Source organism: Delphinapterus leucas, chromosome 18, assembly GCF_059928025.1.
Source record: "Delphinapterus leucas isolate spDelLeu-1000000601 "Yukka" chromosome 18, BTC_Dleu_Yukka2, whole genome shotgun sequence".
NCBI lineage: Eukaryota > Metazoa > Chordata > Mammalia > Artiodactyla > Monodontidae > Delphinapterus > Delphinapterus leucas.
Window position 1 is genome coordinate 76,717,266 of NC_143146.1, and position 12,019 is coordinate 76,729,284.

The following is a 12,019-nucleotide window of genomic DNA, read 5'->3' on the forward strand; positions in this document are numbered from 1 at the left end:
AAAGAACATGGTTTTAACTGTTTAAATTAAGATCAGAAATTATGATGACTTTTCTGATCGTAAATGTAGCAAAATGATGAATCATATAAAATATTCTCCTCTGAGATTTTTTATGCATTTATTTTTGGGAATGATTTGGAGCTGTCCTTATTTAAAATGTTATGGTCAAAATAACTCTATAAATTTCTTTCCAACCAAACAACAGGCATTGCCCCGTGTTCTAGCTGGTTGTATAAAATGGTGCTAGTCATCACTCAGTATTTTCAAACACTCAGGACTGACAATCTGCATTATTCAAAGCCTAAGGGGTTAACAATTTCATGAGGGCATTCTTCACTCACTCACCTTTGACCCCTCCAGTCTTTTTTTGGATTAGAAAGTCCATCACCACCCACACAGCCCCACATCAGCTCTGCCTTCAACCTGCATCCCAAATCTGTCTACTTCTCTCCATTGCCACGGCTACGGCGCTGGTGCCAGCCACTGCGAACTGTCAACTGCACCACTGCAAACCTGCTTCCCTTCCTTCCCCTCTGGAAACCCCTCTCTACCCACAAGCAGACATGTGAAACGTAAGTCAGCGCCTGTCACTCTACAGTTTCACACCTTCCCGTGATTTTTCCCCACTGAGAACATCCAACCTCCTCCATCACCTCCCAGACCCTACGTGAGAGCCTTTGCTCACCTCTTCACCTGCAGCTGTTGGTCTTTTGCTCACAGCGCCCCGTTCACTCTTTATCAGCCCAGGTGAACCCTCAGGTCAGGACTCACTCCTGGGCATCCCTTCCACCTGAAACCCTCTGCCAGCTTCCTCCTCAGCTTCAGACCTGCTCACATGACACCTTCTCAAAGAAGTCTTCCCCAGACACCCACTCACTCCCAACACAGCACTCTGTTATATTTATTTCAAAGCACTTGTCATCTAAATAATGGTGGCAAAACCACACCTTCTGTAAAAGATAGGCTAAGAGTCTGCGATTGGATTGGGAAGGGTGGCCAGAGAATCTGAATTTAAAGCAAGTGCATTATTTTACAGTATTGCTACAGATCGATAAAAACAGCAGTTTTCTAAGTGTGTGTGTATACACATGCACACGCGCGCACGCACACGTATGGTTTCCACTCGCTACGTATTTCTATTCCTATCTAGAGCTTCCTGTTGCTGGTGTAAAGCTATCACAAGCCTAGTTTAACCCAACATAATTTTATTATTTTATAGTTTTGGAGGTCAGAAGTATGAAAATGGGTCTTCCGGGGCTAAAAATCAAAGTGTGAACAGGACTGCTTGAGCGGCAGGCACCTGGGCCTGAGTTTCGGTAACAAAGCCACATTTTGTGATTGCCCCCCTTAACTCTTTTGGTTAACCTGCCATTAACCAGTGTTAGATGTGTTGCATTGAACAAGGATAGGCATGATTTAAAATGAGGAGGCAGAACACTCAACTCCAGTTTTTTTTTTCTAAAAAGTTGACGTTGTTATTTTAATAAATTATTAGCTTATATTCTAACGGTGACTCATGGTGGCTTCCATTTTTATCTGACACTGTCTATTCAATTTTTTCTGTTAGAGACTTTCAGAGGCTATCAGGTTCAGCTAGCTTCCTTCAGATATGTGTTAAAATTAGCATTGGAAAGGACACCAGTTCTTTATCACTTCGAGGTCAGATAACTGTAAAGTATTAGTACTCATGCTGGCAAGAAACTGCTCTGGAACAACGCATTATGCTTTATGATCTACTTATAGACCCTTTACAAAAAATTAATAAGGTAACATTTTATGTTAGAACTTAAAAATCTATACTCCAAGGTAAATAATTTTGAGTTTTACTACATCTTGAGCAAAAATTATTTTCATAGGCTCCTTTATTTCAAAAACAATTTATGGGGACTTCCCTGGTGGCTCAGTGGTTAAGAATACACCTGCCAATGCAGGGCACACGGGTTCGAGCCCTGGTCTGGGAAGATCCCACATGCTGCGGAGCAACTAAGCCCGTGCGCCACAACTACTGAGCCTGCACTCTAGAGCCCACGAGCCACAACTACTGAAGCCCACGTGCTACAACTACCGAAGCCCGCACGCCTAGAGCCCATGCTCCGCAACAAGAGAAGCCACCGCAATGAGAAGCCCGCGCACCGCAATGAAGAGTAGCCCCCGCTCGCCGCAACTAGAGAAAGCCCGCATGCAGCAACGAAGACCCAACACAGGCAAAAATAAATTAATTAATTAACTAAAAATTTTCCCACCCCTTTCCCTGTTAACCATCTTTAAAGTATGTTGATGGTATCCTTAATTTTGATTAGCTTTAAATGCTTCTCTCTAAATATAGTTATCAATATTTTAGTGCATAAGGCTCCAGACATGAAACATTATAGTATGTTTCGCAAAAATATAAGTTTTCATATGCTCTTGAATTCATGGTTACCTATTTATTATTTAAAATAAAACCATCTTAAGGATAGAAATTCTGCCTTCTACATTCTTTGATTCTTGTCATAGTACATAGTATAGTAACTGAATACAGCGTCCACTACATAAATGTTATTAAATGACATTGTTCATTTTAACTAACATTTACTGAATGCCTGGTCTGGATAGGCTGTTGCCAGGAGTCTGAGACACGGAAATGATAAATACATGGTTGATGCTCAAAAGGAACTAATATAAAAGGATTTTTTAAAAAGGTGGGTTTGAAAAAGAACTAAACAGACTCCTCAGAAATGAGTTCAGTTATATTTTATTTTTTATTTTTATTTTTTTTTGTGGTACGCGGGCCTCTCACTGTTGTGGCCTCTCCTGTTGCGGAGCACAGGCTCCGGACAGGCAGGCTCAGCGGCCATGGCTCGCAGGCCTAGCTGCTCTGCGGCATGTGGGATCTTCCCGGACCGGGGCAACGAACCTGTATCCCCTGCATCGGCAGGCGGACTCTCAACCACTGCGCCACCAGGGAAGCCCAAAACTGTGGTTTTAAAAGTCATGTTTGCTTAGTTCAGATAGAGGCTTATTTTAAAGCAGTGTTAAGTTTATAGAGATGGGCAATTCAAATATATTTTCTTAGTGTTTTATTCTTGGTTTTATTAAAGAAACTCAGAAATCTGAAGCTTTTACCATGTCCTTATATAGTATTTGACTAAAGGGTAATATCAAGGTCCAGAAGTTGAAGGTGGTGGAAATAAGGCCAAAATAAGGATGTTTTGTTCACTGTTTTGTTCACCACAATATAACCAGCACCTACAGTCGTGCCTGGAACTGAGTAGGGACTCAATTATACGTATTTGTTAAAGGCAGGCAGGCAGAATGAAGTATATTCTCATTTATGATGTATTTGCGGAATAGGTCCCCATGTCTAGGTCCAATGTTATGATTGAAAACCGAAATCATTCCATCTTTACCACACTTCATATATGTCTCATACCAACTTTAACAGAAACTCCATAAACTGCTAGGAAAATAACCAGAACCCACAGAGCAAAAGAGGAAAATAATAGGTTTACACGTTGCTATTTTCCCGGCGCTTTTATCGCCATAATGAGGTGACTGGTGCACAGATCATAGTCTATAGGCTGACAGTTCCTGCATTTCACATCCCAGTGACCATCATACTACTTCATTTTCTACTAGGAATGTTCATCCATAAGCACTCTGTATTTCAACAGTGTATTTTAAGGTTCAAGATCACGTAAAGTTCTACCTTGAGAGATGAGTTGGATTTGGGAGGAAATTAGCATCAGAAAAGCACTGTTCCTACCTTTGCTTTTCAACCATACCATCTTAGGTATTTCCCTTTCGCTACCATATAAACCAGACTGAGTTCCAAAGTCCTGCCTTCTTAGCTCTGTGATATGATCAATTCTGTCCACCCATCAACAATCAGCTGGTCAACTGACCAGCTCAAGTGGTCTATCAGGCTTCTGGACAGTGCGCTTTTTCAGAGATGTTTCACATGTAAAACTCACTGCGAATGTTTACAATAGAGTTAAAATAGTCACACAGGTGAGGCTGGGTTTTAGGTACGGTCTCCATGGCAACGACTTCTTCCTGCTGGTTCTCCCTCGGGGTCTGTTTTCCAGACCTCAGCTGAGGCCATCTGTCAATGTTTTACAGCTCTTCTCTCCTCCCTCCACGCCCCTTATCCAGTCTCCATGGCAACCAGAGTGACCTTCCCCAAGACTAATTCCATCCCAGTGGCTTCAGGACAAAGCACAGATGCCTTGGGCACATGCAGCCCTTGGGAAGCCCATCTCCTTCACCAGCGTGCACAGCACATCAGCCGGACCAAACTCAAGTGGACTCGGGCACTGTGAGGGGCTTGGGGAGAAGTCTCAAGACCGACCCTTGCAAATCCACAGATGGCTAAACACTCCTGCATCTATTTTCCCACAAAATTCCCCAAGGCACAATAACATGTGAAATAGGAGATGAGCCTGGAGTCTGGAATGGCAAGGACAGTGGGTGAGGAATTCCACAAAGCTCATGAGAGCACCAGAGAAAGATCTGGTCCCGAAGCGGGTCCAGAGAAGAGCAACACCGGATGCTTTTGAGGCTGGGAGGAGAAGGAGGTGGGAAGGACAGAAGGAAGCGGGAGGCAGGTCCTGAGGGTTCCCCACCGGGAAACCACATTCATGGTGGGTGAGCAGGGCTGGGCTGGCTTGAGAAGAAGCCACGGAGAAGACCCTACCCGGGTCCAACAAAATGTGCAAAATTCAACCAAATGGGCACCCATTCATAATTTACAATTATTCTTTGAGTTTCATCTCCAATATAATAGCAATCTAGTTTAGTGACTAGAGTGTGTATTTTTTTAAAGGACATTATAGAACAATTTCATTTGCAGCATTTTAGCTGCAAGCTTAGCCAGCATGTTTGGGAAACTTGGATTTGTTAGTCTTTGGAATTTGATATTGAAATATATTGAAATACTACTTTTCCTTTGGCTTTGAAAGAAACCTCAGATAAATTCGAGAACCTCTAAGACTAACACCAACTTGAACCATGAGGCGGTAAGTGGCTCTGTGGATCCAAAATGTTTCCAAGAAAATAAGCAAAAAATAAACACAGTATGTTTTGTAGTTCGTCCGTACCTAGTGAGTTACTCCATCCTGCTGACACATCTTCCAGCCAGTTGAGCTATTTTTTCCCCATTATCTTTCTTGACCACTTTCTTTACAAACTTGTCTTCTAAGGCCCCTAATTAACTTAGGATCCACCAGAAACAACAGACACTTTAAACAAGCCGAAGCACACCACAGTTTACCTTGATTCTACTTCTTTTTACTTTTTCATACATATTTTGAGCAACACGTTATTTAGTCCAGATTTAGGGAGAGATACATTCTTCCCTTTTCATCCAAGGAGGGCTGGGCAGCCACACTTGGTATTTTACTCTTGCTTTGCTTATTCTCAATGTATCAAACTACCTGGACTTCTGTTCTCATGAACTTTACCCTGTTTTTAAATGTCTGTAACGAAACTATGGACAACGTGTAAATCAAATGTAATTCTGCCACAAAAGTTTAAGAGTAGAATTAGCAGCAGGTGATCTTAAAGATTATCCTTTGTCTAGATTAATTACAGTATAACGATTGAATACTCGATAATACAGAAATGCTATCATGGTATTCTATTGATACAAATTAAAGCTATTAGAAAGGGCATAATCATGCTAAAAACAGGTAGCATATTAGTAGTTGTAATAACTTGAAAGAAACTTGAAATGAGACGTTAAGTACAGTTTGTTGATACTTAATCATTTTGAGCTAAATTTATTCAACATTTAAAATTCATTTTCTATTATGATACCTATGAAGGTAAAAAATAATCAAGAAGCCTCATACCTATTTGGTTTTTAAATTGAACATTATAATTATATAAGATCCAAGTAAAAACCGATTACTTACCTTAGATGTTGTAAAAAGCACACTGTGAATTAACTGCACCGCTCCAGATCCTTCTGAGACAAGAGTGTTTCAGGCTGTCCCACGACTCGCTGAGTGAGAGGGGACAGTTCAAGTTCACCAACCAGCCTGGAAGAAAAGGCTCCCTGGCCTGGCCTTGTCTCAAGTTTCATCCCCGGTTGTTAGCAACAGGCGCATCTAATTTTACTTAGTGACACAAACAGCTCATATACCACACTTAAAATTGTTTGGGCACCAATTCCAGAACACAGCACTAAGTGTGCCAAGAGGGAAAAAATTCCTACGAAACCACCAGTTAAACCCTGAATCAGGACAGTCTTACGTAATTGTAACTTTCTAAAATGAACTTTACCTTAAATGAACAGCAAAAACTTCTGGGACAAGTTTCCAGTAGAATCTAATGTTGACAAAAATCTCATAAAAAATCACTTCAAGTTCACAGGCAACACTGAGAACTTGTAACTTTATTGGTATTAAATGTATACTGTTCTCCTCCAGGTAAACTGCATATTCTCATGTAACAGTCACTCTTTAAAAACCACTTTCCTTAGGCTTCTTTTTAAGTGAAAAAACTTTAACATTTGAGAAAACCTTAAATAATGATCATCATAATAAACAGAAGGTAAACTCTACATGTTAAAATTATCACAGTTATTTTCTAAGTAAACTAAATTTATATGTTTAACAAATTATGTGAACGTAACAAGGTGATGTTATGTTGTCTTACCTTTATTTAAAAAGAACAACAAGTAGATCATTCAATTTTTCTAAGGTGTAAAGAACACAGAACAAATATCAAAATCTCAAATAACCTTAATCTTTTATTTTGCATTACTTTTAGAGTCTGAATTAAAACTGACTAAATTATACATTTAAATTCACATTTTAGCACTAAACCTTGATCATGAGAAGCAATGTAATGATAATCCATATAGTTAATTTTTATTTTCTTCTCAGGAGACCTTTTCTCTTATTCTATTCATTTATGCTGTAACTTCTTTTGAAATTTGATGCTTCTTAATACCAACAGCTGCAGGTCTTAAAGGAAAAGCTGATACAGCTTCAACTAATCGTACATTTATTTATAAGACATTTAAAAATCTTCCATGAATTCTTCACACATTACTATTCTTCTTATCATGGCAATTCGTTTAGACATAAAACCATGGCACAACTACCGATTCTCAACAAAAATATCTACTATGTTTAACAGTGATGTTATGAGATGTACTTCTGTATTACTGTGTGTCTGAAAAGTCAAAATTTGAAACTTCTAACTCAATATTCTGGTTGAAATGTCACACTGAAAGGTTACTTACTGAGGAACCTTTCAACCATCAGTTAACTGGTTTATAGCAATGAACTTTTCAGCATTGGGGGCTGCTTTGTAAGGCCATTAGTCAAGTTGTGTGTTGGATCTCCATTCACATTCACAGATTCATTTAACACTATTGACTTCTACTTTTGGTCCTGCTGGAGGATGACTTCGAGAAAAGAAAAATCTTTTGATTTTTTAGCATAGTTGAGATTATTGAAACGAGATCTTCAAAGTTTCCACTATAGGTCTAATTCGGGTTTGTAACTCACATACACGTCTCATCTGTTTTCAACAGAAACATAACATCTTAAAGCTATAAGGGTCCTTAAAGAAAACTAGTCTAACCCTCCACTAGATGTAAAGTAGTTTGTTCAAGGTTAGAGCTGCTAAGGGCGTGGAGAGAAGTGACTTTCAGATAAGATAATTCAAGGTTTGGAAAGAATCGAGAAGTCTGGTGTAGTTGCCTTGAAGAGTTGGCAGGAAAGTTACTAGTGGGACCTATTAGGCCACGTTCCCGGCCCAGCTGAAGTTGACGAATACACAGGAGTCCCATTTGAAACAGCGCCTGTGGCTTTATACGCTAACTACAGCTGTGAGCACCTACATGGCAGAATCTCCCCAGACCAGGCCACAATTTTATCATCCGCCCAGACCCTCTCTTTCGTCCATCCTCCACAAAAACCAGGGGCGACAGATCTGGGAATCTCCCTCTCTAACCAGCCTGCCAGGTCCTAAGCTCCCCAGTTCCTGCTGCCTTGCCTCCCTCTCCACCCATCAGTGCCCCCCTGACTGCGGGACCTTGTCTGTGTGTAGCCGACCGGCTTCCCTGCTTCTAGGCACCGCTGTGCTCACCTCATACCCTGGGGCTGCCAGAGAAACGCTGAGGACAGGTAATTCTGTCCTTATCACCGTCCTGCTTCAAGCCCTTCAGCAAGCTGTCAGGATATGGTACCAGGTTCTGGACAGGCACACGCACCTTTGCCGTGGAGCCCTGCCCATCTCACCTGTCCCCTTCCTCTGGGCGCCATAAGAAACCACAGGAGTCACAGTGCTGCCGGCTGCCAGGCTGTACCTCGGATTAGAGTCACCTCTCATCTTTTTCTCATCTTTTACGTTTTCAGAGCCAGCCTTGTATATGGATTTTTAAATGTATTATAATTGTCTGTATTTACATTGCCATCATTGGTTTATCGACCTGTCCTCTCTACTGGACCATGAACTCCCCGCTCAGCACCCGCCTAGAGTCAACCCTCAATTAGTTGAACTTTGTAGTTACACCAGACCCTGTTTTTTATGATATCAATTCTATAGTGCACAGTAACATTAAAAAAAAAAAAAATAGAGCTAACATATACAATCAGGATGACATTACAAGAATTATCCAGAAGAGGTCAGTATAACAGCAATAAGGGATGGCTTTCGGGGCAAATGAAATGTGAAATCAAATTAAATTCTTTTGTAAGTGATAAACTTTAAGCCTTTAAAAAACACCATACGAATTATTTGCACTTTAATTGAAGCTATACGTCTTCAAAATAGGTGGCCACAGACTTTTCAAGTAAGCAAAATGAAGTGATCAAATGATTCCATACACAACTGAAAACTCAGTTTTCATCTGGAATGTAATTAATGTAATTACCTGGACAATTCTCACCCAGCTTCTCTGATTATTTTTAAATAGGGATGATCCAAGTGTATGCATTGTAACAAGGATAATTCATATTCCCTTCAGCGTTGCCATGTCAATAAAAAATGAAACTGAATGTAGGGATTCTATGTTTTTCATGGTACTCTGGGGGAATTTAGAAGTCAATATTTAGTATAAAGGGCTAATTCAGTGTTTTCAGGGAAGACAGAGGGGATAAAACCATCGGGATGCTGGGGAAATAAGAGATAAGAAAAGGAAAGACTAAAAGGAATAGAAAACTTTTAGATTTCAGAAGAGAAAATGGAGCATGACCTGAAATTTCAAAAGTTTCTGATGGTAATGTCTGAAGTGAGTCATAATCATTAAAAAGTATTATTCCATGAACATATAACTTTGCATAATTATAGGGAACAGATCTTGCAGGTCCAGTAAGTACAGAGTTTTTGGGCAGAGAGTGGAAGTGTGGTGTGTGCCATCAGAATGACAGGAAACCCACTGAGTAATTACCAAGGCAGAACCGGCTCACGCTGGAGAGGAAATCCATCAGAAGGGCTTGTGATAAACCCCGACGTCTCCCGCCTCTCCCTGCCATCTCCACGTCCACTGCTCTGAGGTCACTACTTACATCTTCCTCCCCATACTTACCTCTGACCTTCAAATAACTTTATATTGCTATAGCTCGATTTACTAACTCCAGACTCACCCTGTGGGTTGAGTTCATATATGTTATCACCCAGTAGCCTTCCTCTCCTTTTCTCTATTGTTGTTTTACCCGTGGTCACGTCTGAAATTCCAGTCTATGTAAGCATTTGTTTCTTGGTCCCTAATGACAGAGCATCTCTCCACCCTTCTGCTCTCCAACCGAGGACATCAGCATTTCCCCTGCCTACTTTGACATGATCAAACGGATCACATTCACATTCCATTCTGAAACGATCATCTCCTGTATCTCCTACAATTTGACCAGATGGATTCAAAATATAAAAATGCAAAAAAAACAGTGTTCGCATTTTTTACTCCTCTGGAAGAGTCTGAGAAGAAATTGCATTAATTCTTTAAACGTTTGGTAGAATTTACCTGTGAAGCCAGATCTGGTCTCTGGCTTTTCTTTGTTGGGAGATTTTTAAATTTTGATTCAATCTCCCTACTTGTTATTGGGCTCTTCAGATTTTCTGTTTCTTACTGATTTGGTTCTGGTAGGCTATATTTTTCCTGGGAATATATCCATTTCTTGCAGGTTATCCAATTTGTTGGAATGTAATTGTTCATAGTAGTCTCTTATGATCTTTTGTATTTCTGTTCTATTGTTTGTAATGACTTTTTTCTTTTTTGCGGTACACGGGCCTCTCATTTTTGTGGCCTCTCCCGTTGTGGAGCACAGGCTCCGGATGCGCAGACTCAGCAGCCATGGCTCACGGGCCCAGCCACTCCGTGGCATGTGGGATCTTCCTGGACCGGGGCACGAACCCATGTCCCCTGCATCGGCAGGCGGACTCTCAACCACTGTGCCACCAGGGAAGCCCTGTAATGACTTCTTTTTAACTTCTGATTTTGTTTATGTGAGTCCTCTCTTTTTCTCTTAGTCTAACTAACGGTTTGTACATTTTAATTACTTTTCAAAAAACCAGCTCCAAATTTCATTGATCTTTTCTATGGTCGTTTTAGTTTCTATTTCATTTATTTCTGCTCTGACATTTCTTATTTCCTTCCTTCTGCTAACTTCGATCTCCTTTTCTAGTTCTTTGGGCTATAAAATGAAGTTATTTATTTGAGACCTTTCTTTTTTCTTAATGTAGGCACTTTTGCTCTCCACTTTCCTCTTAGCATGGCTTTTGCAGCACCCCAAAGGTTTTATGTTGTGTTGTCATTTTCATGTGCCTCAAGGTATTTTTTCATTTCCCTTTTGATTTCTTCTTTGACCGATTGGTTGTTCAGGAGCGTTTTGTTTAACTTCTACGTATTTGTGAATTGTCCAGCTTTCCTCCTGTATTGATTCATAGAGAATATTTTTTACCTGCCCCATTATCCTCTGTGCTGTCTGTTCATCTCTTTCACACCGCTTCCCTGCATCTGGCAACCTCTGCTCTTTTTTCATTGTCTCCATAGTTTTGTTTTTTTTTTTACATCTTTATTGGAGTATAATTGCTTTGCAATAGCGTGTTCGTTTCTGCTTTATAACAAAGTGAATCAGCTATACGTATACATATATCCCCATATCTCCTCCCTCTTGTGTCTCCCTCCCACCCTCCCTATCCCACCCCTCCAGGTGGTCACAAAGCACCGAGCTGATCTCCCTGTGCTATGTGGCTGCTTCCCACTAGCTATCTATTTTACGTTTGGTAGTGTATATATGTCCATGCCTCTCTCTCGCTTTTGTCTCCATAGTTTTGACTCTTCCAGAAAGTCATATTATTTTAATCATACTGTATGTAGCTCTTTCAGATTTCTTCTTTCACTTAGTAATATGCATTTAAGTTCTTCCATGTCTGTTTGTGGCTGGATACCGCACTTCTTTTTATCACTGAATAACATTCCATCGTCTGGATGTACCAGTTTGCTTATCCATTCATTTATGGAAAGACATCTTGGTTGACAACAAATTCTGAAAATTATGAATAAGGCTGCTATAAGCTCCTGGGTGCAGATTTTTGTGTAGACATAGGTTTTCAACTCCTTTGGGTAAATACCAAGGAACACGATTGCTGGATCATATGCTAAGAGCGTGTTTAATTTTGCTAGAGTGTCGTCCAAAGTGGCCGCACCATTCTGCACTCCCACCAGCAGTGAATGGGAGCTCCTCTTGCATCACATCCCCACCAGCACACTGCTCAGGTTTTACGGGACACTCTTGCTACTCTAACTTACACACAGAAATAACCCTCAGAGGCACGTGAGCACCACCACACTGAAGTCATCTGCCTTTGGAACAAATAGGCTATACCTGTGGGATTCTCTGGGTTCTGCTGTCTTCTCCTGTCCTACTCCTAGTGAAGCACACCTGCAGGCCTTGCATTTACCTTCTAAATCTAATAAGAGTAGCGTAGGGCTTCCCTGGTGGCTCAGTGGTTGAGAGTCTGCCTGCCGATGGAGGGGACATGGGTTCGTGCCCCGGTCCGGGAAGATCCCACATGCCACGGAGCG